This window comes from Petaurus breviceps, unplaced genomic scaffold, assembly GCF_028583685.1.
Source record: "Petaurus breviceps papuanus isolate PSGF00001 unplaced genomic scaffold, PetGlider_PUasm1.0 90760, whole genome shotgun sequence".
NCBI lineage: Eukaryota > Metazoa > Chordata > Mammalia > Diprotodontia > Petauridae > Petaurus > Petaurus breviceps.
In genome coordinates, this window is record NW_027187338.1 from 11,186,985 (window position 1) to 11,204,512 (window position 17,528).

General features: G+C 45.5%; 1 long non-coding RNA gene across 1 annotated transcript; it reads left to right on the forward strand.

Moving 5' to 3' along the window:
* The first annotated feature begins 4,255 nt into the window (after positions 1–4,255).
* LOC138146160 (uncharacterized) lies at positions 4,256–12,390 on the forward strand. Its single transcript, XR_011164409.1, has 3 exons — positions 4,256–4,401; positions 4,547–4,604; positions 11,940–12,390. It is a non-coding gene; the product is annotated as an uncharacterized lncRNA (long non-coding RNA).
* The last annotated feature ends 5,138 nt before the right edge of the window (positions 12,391–17,528 follow it).

Consider the following 17,528-nt stretch of genomic DNA (forward strand, 5'->3'; position numbering starts at 1 on the left):
TCCTGCTTCCTAGTTTTGATGTGCAATGGGACAAATAGCAGGGCCCCTAGGGAGGAGAGAAGAAGAAACATGGATGAAGTTGGTGTTCAAGGTGAAGAGAGGGTGAAGGTCTAGGTTGGGGGGCAGGGTGGGGGGCGGGAATCTACCCTATTTATCTTTCCTTAGGCACAGATAATAGAAAGCTGGTTCCAGGGCCATTCTGGACAACTCAAACATTTGTTATCAAGCACCTAATTAGTGCAAGAAGGTAGTGGAGAGACAGCCTCACCCAGGAGCCCTGAAGATCTGGGTTCAGGTCCTGTCTCTAATACGAACCTCTTGGTGCCCCCAGGCAAATCTCTACATGGCATAGGTAACAGATTGGTAAACTTGGGGTCAGAAAGACCTGAGTTCAGATTCTGCCTCATTCATTTGCTGGGTGACCCTTGAAAATTCATTTAATTTCCTTTCATCTGTTTCCTTTTTTATAAAATGCATCTAACAATAACACATACCTCACAGGGTTGTTGTGAGGGTCAAATGAGACCACAGAAGAAGCATACAAATGTAAACTATTGTTATTTTGATGAGTTGGCAATCTGCAGGTGTAATGGGAATATAAATTTTAAAGATCTTCCCTACCCCTAGGCTAAAGTGCACCTGGAGCCTGGGGTGGGAGGCTTCTTTTTCAGTAGATACTTTTTGATTGGCCAGTGGGTCCAAAAGGTTGTTACATTATCTGAGCCAGGAGAAGGCTATATAAGCCCTGATGTGAGGCTTTGTTTTGGGGCTCACTTTGAGAAGTGTTCTGTGATTTGATATGGATTCTGGGAAGCCGTTGTCCAGAGTCCCCTGGCTTTGAAAAACCCAGATGTTGAAACCCAGATGTTGATTTGGTATGGAAGTAATGGCTGGACAGTTTGGAAAGCTGTCTACTTGATCTGTTTCTGTCTTGATAATTCTGCCTGTATACTTTGAAGTTCGGGGTGCTGACCTTTTTCCCTGAATGAGGTAAACGATATATGTTTGACTGATTAAAGTAAGCTTGTTAACCCATTTTGAGTTGCTTTCCTTTAACAAAGCAGATCCAAGAACCTGTGTTGGCAGCAAACCCTGAGGACGCTTGGGGTGCTTCCTGCCACAGCAGGGTGGAGGGAGTTTTGATGCCTGGGATTCTCCACACTCTGAAGTCATAAAAAGTAGAGTCAAAAATGTTGGCAAAGGGAGTCAAGATGGCAGAGTAGGAGCAGGACCTCCCTGCTGCTCCGGCTTCCACCTTCCCCAATCCATGTATAAAGGGGACTCTAAACAAACTTTGGAGCTGCAGAACCCACAAAATGACACAGAGAAGCTAACCTTCCTCTGAGGACAGCCCAGCAGGCAGGAATCTGCCAGCACAGTGCTCTGGGAGCTGAGACCAGCACCACACTGAGGCTTTAGCCCCAGGGTGGGCCTGACCAGCCTCTGGCTGGAGGGACTCCAGATCAGCAGCAGCTGTGGCCGTTTCCAGATTTGTCAACACATAGATGTGAAGGACAAAGTGAGAGGTCAGTGCAGTCTGTTCTTTGGGACCCAGGAAGTGGGAGTGCATGGCTTTTACCCCCGGGGTGAGAAGCCGCTGAGACACTGGCACAGCCAGCCAGCGCCATGTGTCAGCTTCAGCTCCTGGCCTGCAGAGTGTAGGGGGACCAAGCACCAGTCTGAGGGGTAATCACTCTTGCTTTAACCTTCTTGGATCAGGATTGCAGTCTAGGGTGGAGGTCCTGGGGTGTGTGTCCAGCTTGCCAGAGCATGTGGAGACCTCAGAGAGGGCACCCATCTAATACCTCCAGCAGCTGAGAAAACCCCAGCGTTTGGGACGAAAGCTCCCCTGTCTGGTGGCAGAGTCCTACTGTGGCAAAAAGCCCAGGGGTTGAGTGACTGAGGGGCAATATGACCAGGCAAAGGAAGCAAAGCAGACAGAAGATTCCAACATTAGACTCCTATTTTGGAGACAACAAGGAGCAAAGCATGGAACAGGAGGAATACAGTGAAGTTAGAACTCCTGCACCAAAAGCTTCAAAGGAAAATACGAGCTGGTTACAGGCCATAGAGGACCTTAAGAAGCAGATAAGAGAAGTGGAGGAAAAATTGGGAAGAGACATGGGAACAATGCAAGAAAATTATGAAATGAGAGTCAACAGCCTGACTGAGGAAAATCATACCTTAAAAAACAGACTGACTCAAATGGCAAAAGAGGAAAGGCAATGAGGAGAAGAATGCCTTAAAAAGCTGAATTTGCCAAATGGAAAAAGAATCTCAAAAGCTCAATGAGGAAAATCATTGCTTCAGAATTAGATTGGAGCAAATGGAAGCTAATGACTTTATGAGAAATCAAGATGCTGTTAAACAGATCCAAACAAATGAAAGAATAGAAGGCAATATGAAATATCTCATGGGGAAAACCACTGACCTGGAAAATAGATCCAGAAGAGATAATTTAAAAATTATTGGACTACCGGAAAGCCATGATCAAAGTAAGAACCTAGAAATCATCCTCCAGGAAGTTCTCAAGGAAAACTGCCCTGATGTTTTAGAACCAGAGGGCAAAACAGAGGTTGAAAGAATCCACCAATCACCTCCTGAAAAAGATCCCCAAAAGAAAACTCCTAGGAATATTATAGCCAGGTTCCGGAATTCCCAGATGAAGGAGAGAATATTGCAAGCAGCCAGGGAGAAACAATTTGAATATTGTGGAAATGCAATCAGGATAACCCAGGATCTGACAGCTTCTACACTGAGGGATCAAAGGGCCTAGAATATGATATTCCGGAGGTCAAAGGAGCTGGGATTAAAACCAAGAGTCACCTACCCAACAAAACTGAATATCATGTTTCAGGGGAAAATATGGTCATTCAGTGGAATAGAGGACTTTCAAGCATTCTTGCTGAAAAAAACAGAGTTGAATAGAAAATTTGACATTCAGATACAAGAAGCAAGAAAAGCATGAGAAAGTAAACAGGGAAAAGAAATCATAAGGAACTTATCAAAGTTGAACTATTAATATTCCTACATGGAAAAACAATAATTGTGACTTATGAAACTTTTCTCAGTAGTTGAAGGGAATAGAAATACATATATATATCTATACATGAGGGCATATGGACATATGAATACATATGTGAATGTGTGTATATATGTTTACAGGTATACATAGATAAAGGGCACAGAACCAATTTAACAGGAAGGGACGATACTTAAAAGGTGAAATTAAGAGGTGAGAGAGGAATATAATGAGAGGAGATGGGGAGAGACAGAATGGGGCAAACTATCTCATATAGAAGAGGCAAGGGAAAATGGTTACAATGGAGGAGAAGAATAGGAAGGCAAAAGGGAATGGGTCAACCTTATTCCCATTGAATTTGGCTTGAGGAGGGAATGAAATATACACTAAATAGGGTATCTCACCCTACAGGAGAGTAGGGGGGGAAGGGGATGAGAAGGGGGATGATGGAAGGGAAGGCAGGCTCGGGGGGAGGGAAGTTGGAAGCACCCACTTTTGAAAAGGGACGGGATCAAAATAGAGAACAGAGCAAGTGGGAGATGGAATAGGAGGGAGGGAAATATAGTCAGTCTTTTGTAATATATCTACTATGTTATTGTTTTGCATTAGCCACACATGTACAACCTATACTGAACTGCTTATCTTCCCAGCAAGGGTGGGTGACAAGGGAGGAAAGGAATGAATCTGGAATTCAAAGTTTTAATATCAAATACTTATATATACTATTATTAATACTATTTTACATGTAATTGGGAAATAAGATATACAGGCATTGGGTCATGGAGAGCCACTGGAAAAGTCGAAAGGGGTATGGGAGAAAATATGGGAGAGAGAAGATTGGAGGAGGGGATATCCTGTGGGACTGCTATTTTGGGGTGGTGGGTAGGGGAAAAACAGGGAGAAAATTTGTAACTCAAAATCTGGTGGAAATGAATTATGTAAATCAGAAGTTAATGGGGTGGCCAGGTAGCGCAGCAAGTAAGAGCACTGGCTCCAGTGTAGGAATGACCTGGGGATCAAATCCGGGCTCAGATACTTAGTACCACACCCAGAAATAACTGGCCGTGTAACCTTGAGCAAGTTACTTAACCCCGATTGCTTAAAAAAAAAAAGTTAAAGAAGCATTTGAAAAAAAAAATGTTGGCAGAGCATGTTTAGATATGAAGCAGTCGCTGCCCTGGAGGAGGTAACAGCCTCATATGGAGGTGAGATATGGATATTAAAGAACCATGATAGAGAGCCAATCTTGGTAACAGCTGCTGTCTTTCTTCACAACCATGCTGGAAGGTAGAGAGCTCAAACTTTATCCTCTCCATTTAACAGACAAGGAAACCAAGGCACACAAAGACAGGAAGTGATTTACCCAGGTTATACATGGAGTAAGTGGCAGAGTTTATGGGATTTGAACGTAGATGCCAGAAGTTAGACAAGGAAGGATAAGGGGTCCATAGAAAGTGAAAGGATGATAGATCAGGAGCTGGAAGGTATCTCTGAGGTCATTTCGTTCATTTTCTCATTTTACAGCTGAAGAAACTGAGATCTGATCCTGGGGACATGAAGTGTCTCTGCCAAAGACACACAGGTAAGTAATCATTACTGGTGGGATTCGATCTCGGGTCTTCCTCACCCCACTGCCAGTGGTCGTGCCTCATTTTCAGTTGGAGGGATCCCGGACATCTTTATGGGGAGAGCAGCCCCTGAGCTGGGACTCGGAGAAAGGGCAGAATCTCAATAAGCAGTTGAGTTTAGTGGTACATCCCAAGTATAACAGGCATTGTTTGTGAATGCAGTTGGTGCTGTTGTTCAGTCATGTCTGACTCTTTGTGACCCTTTGGGGTTTTCTTGGCAGAGATACTGGAGTGGTTCACCATTTCCTTCTATGGCTCATTTTACAGTTAAGGAAACTGAGGCAAACAGGGTGAAGTGACTTGCCAAGGGTCACATAGCTAGGAAGTGTCTGAGGCCAGATTTGGACTCAGGAAGATGAATCTTCCTGATTCCAGGCCTGGTGCCCTATGCACTGCAACACCTAGTGGCCCCAGGACCAGTTTAAGAAAGGGTTAATCATGATCCAAACATTCTGGAGAGCAATTTGGAACTGTGCCCAAAGGGCTATAAAACTGTGTATACCCTTTGATCCAGCAATATCACTACTACTAGATCTGTATCCCAAAGAGATCATAAAAAAGAGAAAAGGACCCACATATATAAACATATTTATAGCAGCTCTTTTTGTGGTGGCAAAGAATTGGAAATTAAGGGGATGCCCATCAACTGGGGAATGGCTGAACAAGTTGTGTAGTATATGAATGTAATGGAATACCATTGTCCTAAAAGAAATGATGAGCAGGCAGTTTTCAGAAAAACCTGGAAAGACTTACATGAACTGATGCTGAGTGAAGTGAGCAGAACCAGGAGAACATTGTACACAGTAACAGCAACATTGTGTGAGGATGAACTATGATAGACTTAACTCTTCTCAGCAATATAATGATCTAAGACAATGCCAAAAGAGTCATGAAGGAAAATGCCATCCACATCCAGAGAAAGAACTATGGAGTCTGAATGCAGATCGAAGCATACTGTTCTCACTTTTTTTTTGGGGGGGGGGGGGGTTGTCTTCTAGTGGTTTTTCCCTTGTGTTCAAATTCTTCTTCCCCAACACAACTAAGGTGGAAATATGTTTAGCATGACTGTATATGTATAACCTATATCAGATTGCTTGCTGTCTTGGGGAGGGGGGACGGAGGGGAGGAAGGGAGAAAAATTTGGAACTCAAAATCTTATAAAAAATGAATATTAAAACTATTTTTACATGTAATTGGGAAAAAGTAAAATACTATTAAGTGCAAAAAAAGAGAAAGGGTTAATCATCCAAGGTGACTAGAGAGTAGTATGAATTCTTTTGAGTAGATATATGACGTAGTCAGATCTCTGCTAGGAAGATTATTTTGGTAACTGTGTGGAGGATGGACTGGAGAAGGCAAGAAACTGGAGCCACAGAATATACTTAGGAAGTTATTACACTAGCCCAGGGGAGAAAGGATGGTGGGGGTGGGGCAGGGAGGGAATGACAAGAGATCTTATGAAGGCAGGATCTATGGACAGGACTTACCAACAATAACAACTACACTCCCCAATTTCTTCCCTCACAACAATACTTCAAGATACAAGGTGCAAGTATTATTGCTATTAATTTTATATGGGAAGTTTATCTGTTCTGCCAAGGAGGGTTGGGAAGGCTGGAATTCTTGTCTTTTTATTTCCATCACAAATGTTAGAGTACTTTTTTCTTCTCCTGCCAGGCTTGAAGGGGTATGAACCCCCTTTTCCTCTCTCATCTCAAATCTTTGGCAGGACAACTCTGCCCCCAGGCTCTGCAACAGTCTTGGGAGATTTAAGGGACAGTCACTTTTCACACAAGTCAAAGTTTTATTGCTGTGGTTTGAGAAAATTTGGGAGTAGGGAGAGCAAGGGATCAAGTGCTCCGTTGCAGATTCCCTTTACAACTGCCAGGAAGAGAGACAGAGATAGACAGTGACAGGCAGAAGAACAGTAAAGAGAAGGGGAGGGGGAAGAGAACATAATGAATTAAGCACTTACTACAGCTCATTTAGTCCTCAGAACAACTCTGGGAGGTAGATACTAGTATTATCCTTGTTATTGTTGTTGTTGGCTATTTTTTACAGTTGGGGAAACCGAGGCAAGCAGTGGTTAAATGACTTATCCAAGGTCACACAACTAGTGAGTGTCTGAGATCACATTTGAACTCAGGTCTGTCTTGACTCTAAGACCCAGTGCTCTAACTACTGCTCCGCCTTGATTTCCCAAGATCACCTAGAACCATGTCCAAGCCAGGATTTGAACCCAAGGTCTGTTCTGATTCCAAATCAGTGCTCTTTCCATTCTACCACTTTTCTGGGGGTTGGGGGATAGTCTTAGGAAAGCTTTCTGTAAAAATCAAGGTTAAAAAAGGGCCTTTACAAGGTCTTCCATAAATTGGACCTCTCAGGGCTCCTAGAGTGGAATGCTCTCCTTGTTTCCTCCCTAGCTCTCCAGCTGGTCAGGACCCAGATCTGAGCTCGTCCATGAAGCCTTCCTTCCCTGATTCTTCCTGCCTCACTGTCTTCTTCCCTCCTGACCTCTCATCATATGCTCAGCCAAACCTGCTCAAGTCAACACTTGATTCTCTCCTGACTGGGATTGTTCTCTCATTAACAAATCATGGAACTTTCTAACCTGGAGGGGCTCTAGAGATCATTGGGTCCACCCCCACCCCCATTTTACAGATGGGGAAACCAAGGCCCAAAGAGCTGAAATAACTTGCCCAAGGCCACAGAGGAGGTTAGGAGCAGAGCTGGGATTAGAAGGCAGGTCTTCTGATTCTTTATCCAATTCCATGAGCATGAGTCACACAGTCTCACCAGACTGTGAGGTCTCTGAGGATGGGGACTCTGCCTACTCCCTTCTGCGTCCTCCTGGGTGCCCTACACAGGGTTGGGGAGAATGTCAATGAATCCTGGCTAACTGACCAGGAATGGGACTGCTTGGCCGCCTGGCCTGAGGCCTGGGCAGACCTCAGGAGTATGGGCCTGCAAAGATCCTAGTGAGGGCCTGGCCCATTGCACAAGCCCGGTACCCTGAGGCTGCCTGAACACTGTCTGGCAGGCCCCAATCGCTCAGCACTTCCCAGTCAGGGTGGGAGGGATGCAGCCAGGGGGGGATTAATTAGGCCTCATGCCTGTCTCCCTGCCTGGCTGCCTGTTCCTGGGGTGGCTGGGGGAGACCTTCTGGGCCTCATTATGGAGGCAGATTCCCCCTTCTGGCTCTGCTCCCTGGAAGGAGAGATGATCAGCCTTTGATTGTAGCCTCCAGCCTGCTGGGCTGGGCTCCCTGCTTTGTGGAGTTTTACAGCAGCCAGAGAAATTTAACTCTTCCAAGCACACAGGCACGCCTGTGGAATGCAGAGTTCCCTGAGCTGGGACCAAGCTGGGGCACCCACTGGAATCAGGGCAGAGCCAGGGGAGAGCTGTGTGATGTGGGGCAGACCTCTCTGATATTCAATTTTCTATAAAGTTGAAGGCAATCCTCAAGGCTTCTCTGTCTCAAGATTGCTGTAAGGAAAACACTTGGTCAATCAATCAACCAATTGGCATGAATTTATTAAGCACCTACTACTTACCAGACATTGGGCTAAGCCCTGTCTCACAAAGAAAGGCAAAAACACAGTCTCTGTGGCCTCAAGGAACTTACCATCTAATGGGGAAGACAGTTTGCAAATGACTAGGTCCATGCAAGATAAATAAAGGGAAAATGGAAGGTTCAACTTTACAGTATTCTAGAAATGGGAATGATTCTTTTTGTTAATTCAAAGGGAGTTCTATTAAGAAGAGGAACAGAAAAGGGGCAGGATTTCCTTCAAAATTTTGGCTAGCTGGTGGAGGGTGAGGAGGGCAGAGGGGATGACTGTCTGCTTTGAGGAGACAGAGGAGGGGTCTATCTAAGCAGGAACAGAGGGGATGGCCATCTGCTTCTCTGCCTGCCTACATATTGTGGGGGGGGTGAGGGGGTGTCCCTCATGTGGTCAAGGGTCACTGATCTTACTGGGGGATCCCCTGCAGCTCCCAATGCCAACAGGGAGAGGAGACATCTTCATGGAGAAGTTTGTTATTGTGTGGTCATTTTAGTAGTGACTAACTCTTTGTGATCCCATTTGAGGTCTTCTTAGGGCCAAAAAAATCCTACATTTGGTCATGAAGAATTGGACATGACCAAAAATGACTAATCAACAACTAGCAAAGATAATGGAATGGTTTGCTATTTCCTTCTGCAGTCTGTTTTACAGATAAGGAAAATGAGGCAAATAGGGTTAAGTGGCTTGTCCAGGGTCACACAGGTAGTAAGTGTCTGATATCGGATTTGCTGACTCCAGGCTAGGAGCTCTATCCACTGGGCCACAGTTAGAGGACAGAAACAGATGGAATAAATGAGAGGGTCAGCTCCGATGGGATTCTGTACCAGGGCTGAAGGAGTTTTCTGAGATGGGCTGGGGCAATCACAGAAGGCTTCCCTGAGGAGGCAGGAATTTAAAATAGTTGTTACTTTTCCTGACGGCAGCTTAGTCTTATAGACAGTCTGTTAGTCTTAGTAATACAGACCCAGGTTCAGATCCTATTCCTGACACTCAGTGTGAGCTTGGGCAAGTGAGTTAACCTTTCTGGGTCTCAGTTTTCCCATCTATGAAATGAGGGAGTTGGACTGGATGGCCTCTGAGGTCCCTTCTCACTCCAGTTCTGTGATCTTGGGTCCAGAATTCTCTGGTCACAGACCCAGCCTCACAGCATGCCCCAGACTGGGGGATCCCACCCTTGAGAGCAATGAGCACTCCTGGGAGCCGGGAAATCTGGCTTCTAGTCTTTGCTCTGTCATTGAATTTCTGTGTGACCTTGGGTATGACCTTTCTCCTCTCAGTGCCTCAGTTTCCCATCTGTGAAACGAAGGGCTCAGACTTGGCCGTGTCTCATCCCTTCTAGCCTTCACAGCCTCTGCCCCGCTGGCTGCTGCTCCTCTTAGCTCTCTTTCCGCTGTCCCCAGGGGCTCCTATCAGTATTCAGGGGGAGAAAGAGGGACCCCCCTTCCCCTCCCTTCTGTATGAAAATCATAGCATAGAAAATCTTCCTTGGGGACAGGTTGGAGACTTGCCAGGGACTGTTTGCCAAGTTTTGCTTCTACTCCCTTGGGGGGAGGTGGGGAGAGGGAGGAGGCTCTTCCTCAGGTATGGAGGAGGGGTACAAGAAAGTGGTGGATGCCTTGGGCTACCCTCACCCCTACCCCTATGCCCCTCAAGAACCCGTGCTGTATAGAGCAGGCTGGCAGAGCTTCTGGGCAGAGAGACCTGGCTGGAGAAAGGGCTGGGGGTGCCAGTTCAGCTCCTGGCTCTCAGAGTAGAGCAGAGCAGGAGGGTGGGTTCAACTCACCTACCTCCCCACTTCAAACATAAAGATACCCTTAGGAAGGAGGGGTCCTACCTTGGGCACTAGTGAAACCCTGAAATTTGGGGCCAGCCCGGTGAGAGGGAGCTGGGAGGCTCCAGTCTTGGCTCCCTTCCCACCTCTAATTAGCTAAGAGACCTTGGGTAAGTGGCCTCCAGGAAGTGAATCTGGAGCTGATCTTAGTCCTACATCCTTATTTTACAGAGGAGGAAACTGAGGCTCAGAGAGAGAAAGGTACTTGTCCAAGGTCATACAGCTTGTAAGTAGCTAACTCAGGATTCAAACTGAGGTCATCTGAGTGTGTGGTGAGCTGGCTTTATCGTTCAGGTTTTAAAATGACCCAGTTGAGCTAAAGGAGCTTTAAAGTCCTCTCTGACTGACCAGCTATGCCTCTGATGCAAGTTTAGGAAGAATATTGAACTTGGAGTGAGAAGACATAGGTTCATTTTGAATCTGCCTGAGAAGCTTTGAGATCTTGGAAAAAAGTCCCTTGATCTTTCTGAGACTCAGTTTCCTTCTCATAAAATCAGAACCTCTAATATTTTATGTGCCAAGACCCCTCTCAGCTTGGACATTCCATGTTCTAATGTTCCACCCAGTTCTTACATCCTGTGATCTAAGGGCCATCCCCAGCTCTGATGTCCTGTGCTCTAAGTCCTACTGTCACACTGACCCCCTCCCCGGCTCCCCTCCCCTGCCAGCTCTGACATTCTTGTTCTAAGGTCTCTCCCAGCTTCGACATTCTAGATGCTAAGGCCCCTTCCACCTCAGCTCTCCCATTCTATGACTTCAACTCTGAATTGACACCAGGATGTGGAAGAAGAGAGCAAAGGGAGGAAGGGAGAAGAGGGTATAGCAGGGAGAAGTGACCGGTAGTCCAGGAGGAAGGAACAGGGCTCTGAAGGGGAGCTGGGAGAGAGGGGAGCACACCAAAGTTCTTCCTCCACACTTGGCCTGGCCCAACCCAGGGCCATGTAGTTCCCTCTGGGCAGGCCAGTTTTCATCCCTTTAGACGCGCAGCTTAGACTCCAGAGAGAGGCTTTTTAGGCTCCCCTTTCCCAGATCTCCTTCTGCCTGGATGGGGAAATTGGCTTTTTCAGCTGGGGAGGTGGGGCCGAGCGGGTTGGGCCATGGGCCTTCTGGTTCCTGGGAGCTTTTAAATACTCCCCAGTCCCAATCTTTGCTACTGTTATATAAGCTACATTTGCATTGAGGGGTAGAGGAGACATACCCACTGTCATCCAGTTTCTGGAATGTTGCCAAGTGGAAGAAAGATTTGATTTGTTCTGCTTGGTCTCAGAAGGCATTACCAAGAGCACTGTCAGTGGGGGAGCGGAGGGAGAAGAGGGGACAGTACAAAGGGACAGATTCCAGCTCAATTTTAAGGGAAGCAAAAATTTCTTAAGGATTAGAGCTATCTGACTAAAGAGTGAGCTGTCTGGTATGATAACGAGTTCTCTATCTTGGGGAGAGTTCTTCAGTCAGAGACTGGGTGGCCACTCTTCAGAGGATTTCTCCATCAGGTAAAGGTTGGTGTAGATGGTATCTGAGGCCCCTTTCAGATCTGGATTGGGGGAGTCCATGGACCCCATCAGTGATTTCTGCTTTCCCTCCCTTGATGAGTGAGGGAAGCTTCAGGTGTCCCATTAGTGGCAGCAACCCTTTCCCCTGCCCTGCCCGGCTCAGAAGTGGGACTTTAGCCAAAGCCTCTCTGATCTGCACTGAACTCTGGGGAGAAGTCTGCTCCTCCTTCTTAACCAGAATGGGGGAAACGCAGACAAACAGGCCTGGAGAACTCAGCTGGTCCAACCTTCGTGGTCACCTCCCAGGATGGATGCCCTGTTTTTTTCTTAAGTCCCACTTAGAGGATTTAAACCTGGAAGCAATCTTAAAGGACCATCATGTACGATCTCCATATTTTACAGATTCAATGAAAAAAGTTTTGATTCATAATGGGGAAGCTGAGGGCCACAGAAGGAAAACAACTTGGAAGAGATCACAACTCTTTAAGCAGAAGAGCTCTCCATGGACACTGTATATCTTGTATGCATGGATGTGGAGGACAACCCGCATGTGTCTCCCCCACTGGAATGTGACTTCCTGGAGGGGCAGGGGTCATGGTGGTGGGTTTTTTTTTAACTTCCTTTGTATCCCAAGTGCTGAGCACATAGTAAATGTTTAATAAATGTCTGTGGAAGGTTCTATGCCCACAATGAAAAATGCTGCCCACTTCAGGAGAAAGAACTGATCCACTCTGAGTACAAAGGGAAGCAGATTGTTTTCACTTTCTTAATTTTTCTTGCTTTTTTTTCACAACAGGCTAAAGTGGAAATATGTTTTGCATGACTTCATATGTATAATTGTATATATATACATATATATCATATATACATGGATCATAGCATGGAATTAAATATAAATAAAATAAATATATTTTTTAAATTATATAAAAATAAATTACATTTCAAGACCCTTCTCAGCTTGGACCTTCCATGTTCCACCTGGTTCTAAGGGCCTGTCACGGCTCTGATGCCGTGTTCTACAACTCCCCCCCTCCCCCGCTCTGACATTCTTGTTCTAAGGTCTCTCCCAGCTTTGACATTCTAGATTCTAAGGCTCAACTCTCCCATTCTATGACTTCAACTCAGGACCAACGCAAGGATGTGGAAGCAGAGAGCAAAGGGAGGAAGGAAGAAGAGGGTATAGCAGGGAGCTGTGAAGTGACTTTTGGTCCAGTCACTTTTTAAAAATAAACATTTATAGACTGACTACAGCACATTGGTTTTCCCTGGGAAGGGAGATTCCAGGAAGTCCCTGAGGGGCCCATTCTGATAGGCCTGCCTAGAAAAAGCTTGTTAGTACCATCTTCAATTAAAACTCACTTCCCCTTCTCTTTGACTTCCCATGGGGGAGCAACAGCTTGGCCTCCTCCTTAAGGAAGCCCTCACTGGTGGGCTCCTTCCTTGGGCCCTGAAACACCTGGGGACCCCTAGGTGAGACTGACTGGCTTCCAAATGAAGGGAGTAGCTGAGAGGTTGGATGGCAGTGAGTCACTCTCCCCACCACCACCTCTTCTCCAGGCAAAACAACCTGAGGGTTCTCTTACACTTTCCTCCCTAGACCCATTTTCAGCCCCTTTAATCATCCCTGCTCATCCTTTCTGGAACCGCCCCAGCTCCTCAGAGTCCTTTCCAGAGCACAGTGAGTGACCAAGAGACTATTAAGGGCTGACTCATAGAGAACATGAGGGATAGCACCTCTTACTTCATCCCAGAATCATGTTGGCTTCCCCCCCAAGGGAACCACATCCCTGACTCATAGACCACATGTGGTCAACGAGGACCCCGAGCCTTGCTCTTTAGGAGGGATAACTGGCATTTATATGGCCCTTTAGAGTTGGCAAAGGGCTTTTCATTATCTCATTATCTCACTTGGGTTTCACAACAACCCTGGGAGGTAGGTACAGTTAAGTGTTATTATTCTCATTTTGCAGATGAGGAAACTGAGTCACAGAGGCATTCAATGACTTGTATATGGTCACAGAGCTAGCAAGGGTCAGAGATAGGATTCGAATCCTGATGCCAAGCCTAGCACTCCTGTTATACTGTAGTGCCACCTGCTGTGCCTGGTCAACCTTCTATCATCTTGCCTTTGGATCCTCTGCTCCTTGGTCCCCTAAGTGTGACCCCGAGTACTCATCACCCTTGAATTTCAGTCTGCTTCATATAGCCATTTTCCCAGATCAGTCAGAGATCCATCTGCACACACATGTGCATATGTGTACATGTACACACACACACTACACAGGATTTGGAATCAGGAGACCTGGGTTCAAGGCCTAGCTCAGCTATTGGATTACTCCCCTTCTCTCTGCCTGTTTTCTTCTTTTTTCTTTTTGGAGGGGGGAAGGCAAGGCAATTGGGGTTAAGTGACTTGCCCAAGGTCACACAGTTAGTGTCAAATCTGAGGCTGGATTTGAACTCAGGTCCTCCTGGGCCAGTGCTGCATTCACTGTGCCATTTAGCTGCCCCTTCCTTCTCTTTTCAATGGACTAAGATGCACAGCCAAATAGTGCTAGATAGTATTGGGCTTGTGGTCAGGAAGATCTGATTCAAAACTGGCCTCAGACAATGTACTAGCTATGTTACCCTGGGCAAGTCACTTAACCTTAGTTTCCTCACCTGGGATATAATAGCACTTACCTCCTAGGACTGTTATGAGGATCAAATGAGGTAATAATTGTAAAGCACTTAGCCCAGTGCTTGGCACATAGTAGGTCTATATACATGTTACAGTGATGATGATGAGGAGGAGGATTTCTAAGGTACTTTCTTGCTCTGATATTCTACATCATTGAATGTTACAATTATCTTCTAGGCATTGTGTTGGGGTAGAAGAGCACACCTTGGCTTGAGTCTTTAATGCAGAAACAGGAAGGATAGCATTCAAGGTTCTCCTGGGCTTGGTTGGCCTAACCAAACTCCCAAGTCTTGTCTCCCATTCTTCCCTTCCCTGGTTGGTTCTCTCTACCTAGGAGTCCTCCTGGACCCCAGAACCCAAACTGGCTCCTGCAGCTCTGCCTACTTGGAAGTCTCTCCCCCATCTTCTCCTTCTTTGATTCCTTGCCACCTCCATCCCACATCCTCTTCAGTCCCAGATGAAGTATTATCTTCCCTAAGATTCCCTGATCCTTCAGCCCTCAGGGACCTCTCCCTCCTGGGAACGCCCCAGCCCTTGCTGCCTATACCTTGCATCAGAAACTGAGCCCGTACCCACCACCCAGTGTGGGAGCAATCTTTTTATACATATCTCCAATATTCAAGACTTTCTCTACTCTGACTCCCACCCATCCTCATGGTCTCATTTAATAGTGCTCCCTACACATACTCTCTAAAACTGTCAAATTAGTCTATGAGCTTTTCTTTAAATGTTACATTCCATCTTCCTCCTATATTTCCCTGGCCCTGCAATGCACTCCCTCCTCCCCTCCAGATCCCAGAATCCTTAGCTTCCTTCAAAACACAGCCCTAGGTGCTACCTAGGAGTTGGCATGTAATAAACATTTAAATGCTTTTTATTTCATTCATTCATTCATTTGCTCACTCAGTCATTTCTGACTCTATGAGGACTTTTCCTGATTCTACCTATTATTAGTTCTTTGTCTTAAAATTACTTTGTGTGACTTACTATTTACCTATTGGAATACATGTTTTTCCACTGGGTAGAATGTATGGTCCTTAGGGGTAGGGGCTGTTTTTCATCTCACCTTTGTAGATCCAGCACTGACTGGGCTGTGTGGCAATTTGCTGAATTAACATTAATTTAATCTCCTTTCTGGCAATCATGGTATGTTGAACTGAAAGGAACCTCTAAAATCAGCCTCAGAGAAACTTAGAGAGCACAGTGCCTGCCTGGAATATACTAGGTGTTTAATAAGTGCTGATTGATTGATGAAATAGTCAGCTAATTGACACTCCTCCCCCATTTTGTGGAGGAGGAAACTAAGGTTTTGAAATAAGAAGAGTTTTATCCAAAATAACAGAGAGAGTTAGTCACAAGGCTGGTACTCAGACTTAGGACTCTCTGAATTTCATTTGGGTATATGCCCTTTGGTGGTCACATGGCTTCGGTGGTCCAGTGCAAAGGGGCCAGGATTTAGATTACGGAGTCCTAGGTTTGAATCAGAGCCATCTGACATTTGCTAACTTTGTGAATTGGAAGAAATCCCTTCAACTCTCTGAGTCTCATTTTCCCCACCTGAAAAATAATATCATGCCATCTTTAAAATCCATCCTTGAGAGTATAAGTGTAAGTACAGGGCAGGTCTAAGTCTACGGGGCTAGGTGCCAGCAAGGATCTGGGACAAAGGATGAAGTTATTTAAAGCTGTGTCTCCCTCTACTTGTTTTGGTTTGGGTTTGTTTTATTTTTGCCTCCCTCCCTCCCTTTCATTTGCATGGGAGATCCAAAGGATCCTAGAAAGTTTAAAAAAAAAGAGGGGGATTCAGATCCAGGCAGTCCTTGGATGGTTTGTTGAAGGTCAGTACCTGAAAATGATCTCAAAAGGGTATAGATTGGCAAAAATTGGGAGTTAAAGACTTTCTAATCCTAGATCAGCTAGAGACTTGGAACACAGAGATACTGCTCCTGGTGATTAAGAAGTAGGTTCAGAGTTAGACTAAATGATTGACTAGCTGATCCTTCTGTAGTTCAAAAAGCTGAAATCTTAGACATGAACACTTTTCTTCTGGAGAGAAAAGCCTCATAGAGCTAAGCCTCTAGGGACTGACAGATCTCTTATCTTTTGGAAGAAATGCAGCTGAAGAGTTTTCCTTAATCTGCTGGCTGGGTATGTGAAGGGCCTGTCTCTTTCATTGAAAGAGCTGAAGTTTAAGTCTGGCTTTTAGGCTAGAGTTGGAAGAACCTGTTTGGAGAAGAGGTAGCCCCTCTGCTGAGGATTCTAGTTGAAGCCCCAAAACTGGTAGTAGAAAGAAATTCCACAATCTTACCCATGACAAGGCCAGGAGAATACTGCCTGATGGAGACTACATACCATTTGCTGTCTGTGTGATCCTGGGCAAGTCGTTTAACCTGTTTGCCTAAGTTTTTTCAACTGTAAAATGAGGCTAATAGACTAACAACGTAGGGTTGTTGTGAGGATTAATGAGATATTATTTGTAAAGAGCTTAGCATAATACCTGGCCCATTATAGATGATGTATAAAAGCTTATTCCCTTCCCCTTTGTCCCCCTCTCAGAGGCAGCAGGTCCAGTAGGACCTTACCAGACATTAATAAAAGGCACTGGAAACATTAGAGGCGCGAGTAGTCCCTCCACACATTCATCTTGGTCACGTGAGTTTCCGATTGGTATACCCTAGCCATGTAAGTTCATCATAGGCATGATCTTCTGTATGTGTTCCCTAGATATGTTGACTTTTCCCTTGGATACTATGTATACTTGTGGGACAATGTGTCTTAGGTTTATGGGAGAAAGTGTTCTATTGTTACTTTTCTAACCATGCTATTTCATTAAAAGTTCTTGCTTTGAACTAATTGTGTCCTCTGGCTGACTAGTAAAAGCAAACACTTGGTGGGGGCTCCTGAGCAATTATTGTTTTTGAGTGCATGCAGACCCACAGAGTACCTTGCACCTGGATTTAGCTTTTTGGAGGGCCCCATGGGGGGAAGGGGAGTGTGCCCTCAGGTAGAAATAAAGCATGTTGTGACATTGTGACTCTGATCCCTGAGTTACTCAATATTGCATGCCAATGGAGCAGGGAGAGGTAAGGAGAACCCTTATTTTACATGTGATGAAAACTCAGGCTCCAGAAGCGATTTGCTTAAGGTTACACAGCAAATTGGTGATAATGCTGAGCCTGAAGCCCAAATCTTTTGGTTCCCAGGTTAGAGGGCTTACACGGATAACTTTGCAAACTTGAAAACACTATATAAATATGTGTAAGTGTCTACTGCCCTGGGCTGCCAATCTGCCTGGACTCCTCCCCTTTGTAAAA